Source organism: Corvus moneduloides, chromosome 13 (genome assembly GCF_009650955.1).
Source record: "Corvus moneduloides isolate bCorMon1 chromosome 13, bCorMon1.pri, whole genome shotgun sequence".
NCBI classification, from domain to species: Eukaryota; Metazoa; Chordata; class Aves; order Passeriformes; family Corvidae; genus Corvus; species Corvus moneduloides.
Window position 1 is genome coordinate 12,274,122 of NC_045488.1, and position 9,051 is coordinate 12,283,172.

At 57.5% G+C, this 9,051-nt stretch overlaps 1 long non-coding RNA gene across 2 annotated transcripts; it reads right to left on the bottom strand.

Annotated features, from left to right (window-relative positions):
* Positions 1–1,118: 1,118 nt before the first annotated feature.
* LOC116450737 lies at positions 1,119–6,042 on the bottom strand. 2 transcript variants are annotated; one of them, XR_004242953.1, is made up of 2 exons: positions 3,946–6,042; positions 1,119–1,486 (listed from the first exon to the last, which is right to left on the bottom strand). It is a non-coding gene; the product is annotated as an uncharacterized LOC116450737 (long non-coding RNA). The 2 variants fall into 2 exon arrangements; XR_004242952.1 differs by having other exon boundaries at positions 1,119–2,404.
* Between the last annotated feature and the right edge of the window lie 3,009 nt (positions 6,043–9,051).

Genomic DNA, 9,051 nt, shown 5'->3' on the forward strand with positions numbered 1-9,051 from the left:
TTTTATTTACCGCCGAGTGCCAACAAGAGCCCCGGAGCCCCAGGGGACGGTGCCTGGCTGTGAGTGACGGTGGCGGCCACCCCGGCTGGCTCCGCCGGGAGCAGGGAATCACCGGCGGCATCCGGCCCAGCCCCCTGGAATCATGGAATGGCTGGGTTGGAAGGGAGCTTAATCCCATCCCATCCCACCCCTGCCGTGGCAGGGATACCTCCCACTATCCCAGGGTGCTGCGAGCCCCGTCCTTGGACGCTGCAGCCAATTCTATGGAAAACCTGGGCCAGGGCCTCCCCACTTCCCCAGGGAGGAATTCCTTCCCTATTTCTCACCATATTGATCCGTCCTTCCCGCGCGGGCCCTGTTAGGATGGAAAATTGCTGAGCTCCCAGCACAGCTCCGCTGCCAACGAGGATTTGTGGTGTTCAATAAATATTATTAGAAAAGTGCAAGATAATAATTATGTCAATTAGAGGATGGGTAATTGGGCTTGCAGAAGAAAAGTGCTTTTCTCCCTAATTGCTGGGGCCATGTGCCTGTGATTGCATGTGTGGCTTCCAAAAATAAAAGGGCAGCCGGCAAGTGGGAAAAGCACTTTTGTTTTCCCAATGAGCTCCGTGGCGGGAACCGCGGGGCTGGATTGCAGGGAGGGAGGAGCATCCACTGGTCCATCCCTGGTCTGGGGGGGAGAAGGGGACCCAGAACTGGGGGAGAGGGGTCCCTGGAACTCAGGGGAGAGGGGTTCCCAGCATAGAGATGTTTGGGAATCCCAGGGCACAGGGAGCTCCGTGCTCTCTCCAGATCCCTGGGACCAAACCCTCCCTCAGCAAACATTCCCATGGGGAAGGGGAGCCACCATCCCCCCTGAATTAAACCCTCCAGAAGCTCCGACTGGAGCTCCAACAGAGACTTCCCCACCTAGGCATCCAACCCGTTTTCCTCCCCCTGCCAACCCCTTTCCCAACAGCCAAATCAGCCCCCAAATATGCATTTGGCTTCAGCATATTCCCATATTCTGGAAATCCGTCGTGAGCAGGAGGCCGGCTCCAAGCCCTGAAGGTCTGCAGGGCAGGAGGGGGAAGGGCTGTAAGCAAAGCAGGCGCATCCATTTCAAACAGGAGCTAAAAAAAAAAAATATTAATTTTCATTTTCTTTTGGCTGCCTGGGGGCCGCTGGAACATATGCACAGACAAGTTATGCAGAATTCCCGCATGGAAATGCGCTGGTTGGCTCCTCTGGGTTTGTCATCTCATCCAGAAAAATCTGCCGGGCTCTTCCCTCCCTGGAGGGCTGTCCTGCAGTGTCACCGCTCCCAGGAGGTGACACTGCGAGGGAGCAGAGCCCTGGTGGCTCCGGGTCAGGTGAACCCTGGAGCTTCCTCCTTTTCCCGATCCCAGGCTGGTTCCTCCTGGTGCTCTCAACTCTCTCCAGTGTGGAGAGGCCGTCCCGACTCGGAATTCTGGACGCTCCTCCACTGGCAGATGCCACATCCCTGGAAGAGTTCCAGGCCAGGTTGGACAGCACTTGGAGCAACCTGGGCTAGTGGAAGATGTCCCTGCCCGCGACGTCTGAATGTCCCTTCCAACCCAACTCATTCCAGGATTCCGTGATTCCCAGTGCTCCTCTTGGATGGCAGCTCCCATCCAGGAATCCCAGAGAGCTTTCCAGGCTGCATCCAGGGTGATGCCTGGGAATGGTCCCGCATCCAGGGTGATGCCAGGCCTGGCACAGATGGAGACCCCACGCCCAGAAATCCTGGGGTTTTCCACCAGTTGTGGTAAACATCCACAAAAATCCTGCCCTGGAGAGATCCAACCACAACCACGGCAGGAAACCAGGGATAAAGCAGGGATAAAGCAAAGCCCCAGCTGGTGCTTCACCCTCCAAATGCGTTGGTTTGAGCCACTTCCAGAAGCCAAAGGTCTCTCCCAGCCTCTTGGATCCAACACACCAGGATGTGTTATCCCAACCGCTGTTTTCCCTTGCATAATCTCCATTATTTATGGTCATGAGCTCCTAATTGTCCCGGTTATCTGATAACTGAGGGGGGAAAGGGTGGGGCAGGGAATTCTTGGCAGGGCACAGCTGTGCCCGGCCTCAGCTGCAGCTTTTGGAAAGTCTTCCCAGTGGGAGATGGGAACCAGGAGGCTCCAGGGAACTGGGAACACCCTTGGATTCACCATAATGAGGATTTCTGAGACAGAGATTGCAAAGATGAACCCAATCCACGACTCAGGTTCTTCCATTATCCCCTCTCTGGACTATTTCCATGTGGAATTGAACAGGCACGGAAAAAATACAGCTTTAGTCTTCTCCTGAGCTTCCTTTCGGTCCTGACATTGCTGCTCCACCAGTGCCCTCCTGGGAGCATCCCAGGGGCTCCAGCAGCACTCCCTGGCACCATCCCGGCCTGTTTCAATGGCAAGAAGGTGGATTTGGGTGGGATATTGGGAAGGAATTCCTCCCTGTGAGAGTGGTGAGGACCTGAGGTTTCCCAGGGCTGCCCCTGGATCCCTGGAAGTGTCCAAGGCCAGGTTGGATGGGGCTTGGAGCATCCTGGGATAGTGGAAGGTGCCCATGGGATGAGCCATTCCAGGATACTCTATTTTGAGGCCAAACCTCCCATTTCCTGCTCTGAGTGGTCTGGGGGATGTGGGCAGGAAAAGCTCTTGGAGCATCTCCCGCCAGTGCCACGTGTCTGGAGTGGTGACAGCACAGGGACAGCAGCTCAGGGGACACCAGGTTGGGGCTGGTCCTTGGGAGATGGACTGGGATGACCCCGGGATGGGCAGAGACCCCTCAGATCCCCTTGCTGACCACAGCCATCCCCCAGGCCAGGTTCACTGGGCTCGGCCCCCAGCACACAATGCCCTCATTGTGTGGAAATCTGATTCATCTCACCCAGGGATAAAATTAGCAAACCAGCCTAATTCCCAGGAGCCTTGTTAAATCAATACAACACACATCAGGCAGGCCCGGCACAATGCAGGGCTCAGATAAAATTAGAACCAGTCCCCCTGGGTGGGTTGATATCAGCTCTGCAGTTCGGAACTGGCAGGTGCTTGTGCATAATTTATCAATTACAAACAATTTAATTCACCCCGAATAATGAGCGGCGGGGCAGCTCTTGATGAGTTAAGTGACACAGGTGGTGAAGGCCGGCGTGGACTTGCAGGAAAACCCACCCAAAATTGGGTTATTCCAGAGGCTGGGAAGGGTAGGGACCGTGGGGGGCTCTCTTGGGATGGTCCCTGCCCTTCAGGGTCCCAAGGAGGTCTTCAAAATGTTTGGATATTCCTGCTGTGGGTGAAGACACAGATGGGCCGCAAGGCCGGGAATGTCAAAAAGAGATCCAAGGCTTCCCCAGAAGGCCCCTGGAGCCAAGAATTCCCAGCGCTTCCAGCCCTATCTCTCTGTCCCAGCAAGGGAAACTCGAGGAGGTTAAGGGGAGGTTATTTCAAGGAACAGAAGTGATAAAAATCAAAAGCCTTTCTGCTGCGGAGAGGAGCCTTCAGAAGGCTGGGAAGCATTTCCTTCCTGCAGCCCTCTTTTGTTCCTCTGCCCATCGCCCCCAGCCGGGGCTCGCTGGTTCTCACCGGGAACAATGGGAACGGCTCTGGGAGAGGGCCGGCAGAGCCGCACGCCAGGATGACACCCTTCGGAAAGGCCTTCCTCCCTCCCCGTTCCCGGAGCGCCGGGATCTGCTCCCTGGCTTTCCTGCTGCCTCCCGCAGATATTAAAGCCAAGAAGTTAAGTGGTGCATAATTATGGCATTGTAGTTGCTAATTATAATCCCACAATGAGATCAGGGCTGCGCAGGGACGGCCGCAAAGAGCTGAGGGTTTGGAGCAGGCTCAGTCCTGAACCCTCGGAATTCCTCATTAAAGCCAGGAGAACTCACAAGGAGGGGTCAGGGAAAGGGAGAGGCGGATAAAACCCAACCCCACTCACCTCCTCCCAACCCGAGTGCCCAGGGATTGGCTTCGTGGAGCCTCCAATGGGGTAAATGTTATGGAGCTGGTGCAGAACCCATGCGGCATCCAGGCACAATCCAAGGAATGTCCAGGCACAACTCATGGAGTGTCCAAGCACAGCCCACGGATCATCCAGGCACAATCCAAGGAATGTCCAGGCACAACTCATGGAGTGTCCAAGCACAGCCCACGGATCATCCAGGCACAATCCAAGGAACGTCCAGGCACAGCCCATGGAACATGCAGGCAAAGTCATGGACCATCCAGGCACAGCCCATGGACCATCCAGGCACAATCCATGGAATGTCCCAGCATGGTCCATGGACCATCCTGGCACAATCCATGGAATGTCCCAGCATAGTCCATGGACCATCCTGGCACAATCCAAGGAGTGCTCACAGAGTGTCCAGGCAAAGTCATGGACCATCCAGGTACAACCCATGAAGTGGCCAGGCACAGCCCATGGAATGTCCTGGCACAACCCATGGAGTGGCCAGGCACAGCCCATGGATTATCCCGGCCCAGCCGAGCCCGGTGCAGCCGCACAGCTCTGGGTGCAGCTCAGCCCTCTCCAGACCTCCCAGCCCGGCTCCCTCCCCATCTGCTGCCATCCCTCTCCGGAGCAGCCTAATAGCTCTGTGCCTTCCCCTCCCGGGAGCTGATTTATGGGGTAATTTGTTCCTCCCCGGCGGTGCCGGCCGCGTGGCAGCCGTGTAATGGGATGATGGAAGCTCCAGCCGCAGACTACGGGCAGGAAGATCTCGGCAAATGGGACCTGTCCAAACTCCGGGGCCCCAAATCGATTCACCGCAATTTCTGGGCTTTTTGCTCTGCTGGGAAAGGGAACATAAAAAATATAAAAATGACAGTGATTCGCTGGGGCCTGACTGCTGGGGGAAGTCGGGATGGCGGAGGGAGCTGTGCCCAAATCCAGAGGGATCTTAGCCCAGGTTCGACGCAGACCTGTTCAGCCACTGCCCGATGTGGAGAACCCCGGGAACAGTGCATGCACGTGACCCAGGACTCAGCCACGCTAACCCCAGATTTCTGATGGATTCTCCAAGGATGCTCCGTGCTCTGCAGTGGGAGTTTGGTGCCTGCTTTGGCCGGTGTGGCTCAGGGAGAGGGAAGGGAGGGGAGGGATGGGAGAGATGGAGAGGGATGGGAAATTAGGAGAAGGAGTATCAGCATGGGATCAGGGCACAGGGGATCTGCAGCTCCTTCCCAGGGCTGCTCCCCTGTGCCCAGGCTCTGCCTCTGCCATCCCCTGCAGTGCCAGCAGCGCTTACTGGGAGTTACTGGGGCCCGGTAAAGCCCAGGCTGGAAACCACAGCGTGCTCCATTCCCGCTGGAATTCCTGTTTCTTCAGGGAATGACCCCGCTGCTGGAGCTGTGCGGGGAGCAGCGTGCATCACCGAGCCGGGGAGCAGAGCCAGGAGCCCGTGGAGGAGCGGGATCAGCCCCGGAGCCCCCCGGCCTCCAGCCCCATCTCCACCCCCCAGTGTCCCTGCTGGGTCTGCGACATCCGAGCGGGACGGGGCTGCTCCCGGGACTGCAGCAGCCTCGGCCGCGGGCGCAGGACGGACCGGGAGCCGGGGGAGCTCGGCCCGGCCGGGGCGGGGCTGGGCTGGGCTGGGCTGCATCCGGCATCTCCCACGCTGATAACCATCGGCGGGCGTGTTCCGCAGCTCCGAGGGGATTAGCAGGGATGTGTCGCTGGATCCCGGGATGCGCCGAGCTCGCCCCGCCGCTGGCAGGCCCGGGTGGTTTTCGGGAGGTTGGGATGCACGATAGGGATCAGCCACAGCCCTCGGTGAGGCACCGGGCACACCCTGCCCGGGCACGGCCCCGCTGCGCCATTCGCAGCTCCCCCAGCCGAGGCCCGGGACGGCTCTGGATGTGCCCCCAACCCCAGACCCACCCGGGATAACCCAGGATAACCGCAGAAGGCCGATTTCAGGGAATCCCAGCGTGGTTTGCGTCAGAAGGGACCTCAGAGATCATCCCATGGGCAGGGACACCTTCCACCGTCCCAGGTTGCTCCAAGCCCTGTCCAGCCTGGCCTTGGACACTGCCAGGGATCCAGAGGCAGCCACAGCTTCTCTGTGCAACCCGTGCCAGGGCCTCAGCACCCTCCCAGCCAGGAATTCCTTCCCAGTATTCCCTGTGTCAGTCTGAAGCCATTCCCTGTGTCCTGTCCCTCCAGCCCTTGTCCCCAGTCCCTCTCCAGCGCTCCTGAAGCCCCTCTAAGCGCTGCTTTGGGCCTCAGCTCTCCGAGCACCGGCGCAGGATGAGCTGGCACGCATGGAAAAAACCCCTAATGAGGCCAAGGAGCGTTAATGAGCAGCTGGAAACCATCAACCCAAACCTGTTTTGGCTGCGGGTGCCGCCCCGACGTGCCAGACGAGCTGGGAGCTCTGGGGGAGGAGGAGGAGGCTGAGGCTGCCGCTGCCCTCAGGGCGCTGCGGAGATGAAACGGGGTTTGTAAATCCGCGTCTGCATCCAGGGCTGGGGAAGGAAGGGCTGGGGAAGGAAGGGCTGCTCGGGCCGGGAGGCAGCACCCAGCACCCTGACTCACCCCCCGCTCTCCCAAAGGGCGCCTGAAACCCGCCCGCCGCCCTTCCCTGACGCAGCTTTACCCACCCGAAAAACAGCCGGGAAGCAAAAGGGAAAGTTAAATCTGATTTCAGCACTTTCTGCCTCTTTTTTTTTTTTTCTCCCCTGTCTTTTTTTCCCCCCCTCTCATTTAATTCCTTGTTATTACTTTTATTAGCCTCGCTTCTTTGGCTGCGGGGCCTCGCGCAGAGAATGGAGTGTGGCGTGGGTGTTACTGGCTGCTGGCGCTCTCCCCGGCTTCAGAAAGAAATGCCAATTACTAATTTCATGGAGATAAGCCATCCTGAAGGAGGGGAGGGAGAAAAAAATAAGAGAAAAAGGGGAAAAAAAAAAAGGAAAAAAAATTCCTCCCGGCTTTGAAATGTGAAAGGCGCCTGCATTTATTTACTTTTTCATTTATTTATTTCTTTCTCTGCGGCTTGTGGGGGCACCAGGATTGCTCAGCTCTGTCAGGGGAGGGGTGGGAGCACCTGAGGGGCGCTGCTGGGAGATGGAATTGGCATATCCATGGATCCACACCCACGCACACACGTGAGCCTGCTGGATGTGGATCCTGCATCCCGCTGGATGTGATTCCCAACCCTGCGAGCCCCGGGGCTGGCACAGGCTCCCAAACCTTGTATCCCACCAGTATCCACCAGTCTCCCGCTCTCCGCAGCACGAGGTGACGCCTCTCCCAGCTCCTCCCTCCCGTCCGGCTCCCACAACCCGCAACCACCGAGGGCAGGGGCCGGGGAGGGAGAATGACGGTGCCCGGAATGAATCTGGGTGTAGTTTGCATTTTTATTGCTCCAGCCTCAGATTCCAGCCTACAGAAAGGTTTCAAAAAGGATTAGATGCCATAAAACCTTTAATAATCCTCCCACATCTTACGTTTAATTATTGTTTTTACACATGCGGAGCCAACACGCCTGGAGCGAGCAATCAAGGCTCGCACGCCACTCCTCCTGCTTCCCGGCTCTCCCGAGAGTCTCCGCCGGGATGAGCCGGGAGGTCTCCTCCTTCCCAAAAACACTCCTCCCCCACAGTCCAGCCTTATAAAAGCTCATCCCGGTGCAGTGGAGGTGCTCCATGTGCTCCATGGTGGGAGCTGGGATGTGGGATCGGTGCCGGAGGGAGCCCGCAGTGCTGGGGACGCACATTCCATGTCCCCACCGGAGCTACTGAAATCGCTCCTGGCTGGGAACGGCAGAAAATCCTCATCTCCAGTTCTGAACCGCCTGTTTGGGAGGAAGATTTCGTCACTAATTTGGTGCCATCGGAATCGTTGCTGTTTCTTTGGGGGGAAAGAAAAAAACCTCAAACCTTAGGATTGTTTGCTTCATCTCACCAGCGTCTCCCTGAGCCCAACAGGCATGGAGACCGGGAGAGAGGAAAATCACAGGATGTGGAAAACATATCCAAATTGGGGTTTGGGGGAGTATTTAAGAGGCTGCATTATTCATAATAAACCATTCCAAGGCACCTGCTCTGCATCCTGAGCATCAGCCACAGGGGTGGCACTGCTGTCACACCCACAGGGACACGGAAACGCTCGGAGCCATGGGGCCGTGCTCCTGTGGGGACAGACATGGGGTGGGGATAAATAACTCCACTGGGCATTCCCTGATGAGGATAAGTAACTCCATTAGGCTCCATTATTATTATTCATTATTAATTATTATTATTGTCATTATCATTATTATTGCCATCGTAAGTGCTGCTTCCCCTGTTGCCTGCAGCATGACTCCATGGAGGAAGGAGTTTTCCCAGTTATTTCTGGGATGGGGGACCAACAAGCTCTTCTACTCCTGTGCCTGCTGGAATTCTCCCTGTTTCTTTAGGAATTTTCCCCGTTGGATCAGTGGTGGGCTGGGATGGCCTCAGTGTGGGGTCCTCTGGTCACCTCCCAGGTGAAGCAGAGCATGTCTCATCCCTGGAAGTGTCCCAGGCCAGGCTGGAGCAACCTGGTCCAGTGGAAGGTGTCCCTGCCCAGGGACGGGATGAGCTTTAGGATCCCTTCCAACCCAAACCGTTCCAGCTCCGGATCCCAGCCCCAGGAGGCTTCTCGGGATGCAGGCAAAGCTCTGCCTGAGCTGCTCTGACCTTTCACCCTCCGAACCATCCAAAGTTTCAGTGATTCTGCCTCTGACTCACTGGTGAGGAAGACTTTTCTCACCACCAGAGCCGCCTCCCTGCGGGGACTTGGGTCCTGTTGGGGGTCTGTGCCCGGAGGCAGCCCCGGGGCCGGGCAGGGACGGGAGGAACAATCGGTCATTTCTTCGGGGCCCATTAAAATCCCGGCCGGACAAAGGCGGCCTGTGCTGCCCAGATGTTTTATTCATGGCCGGCCTGGGAGCACAAACAAGCCCGGCTTATCCTGCTGCCCTTTGTGCTCCGTGCCTGCGGAGCCGGGAACGGCAGAGCGGGGCCGGAGCCTCCCCGCCGGCGGTGGGGGAATTGCTGTGGCACCAGTGCAGCGGCTGCT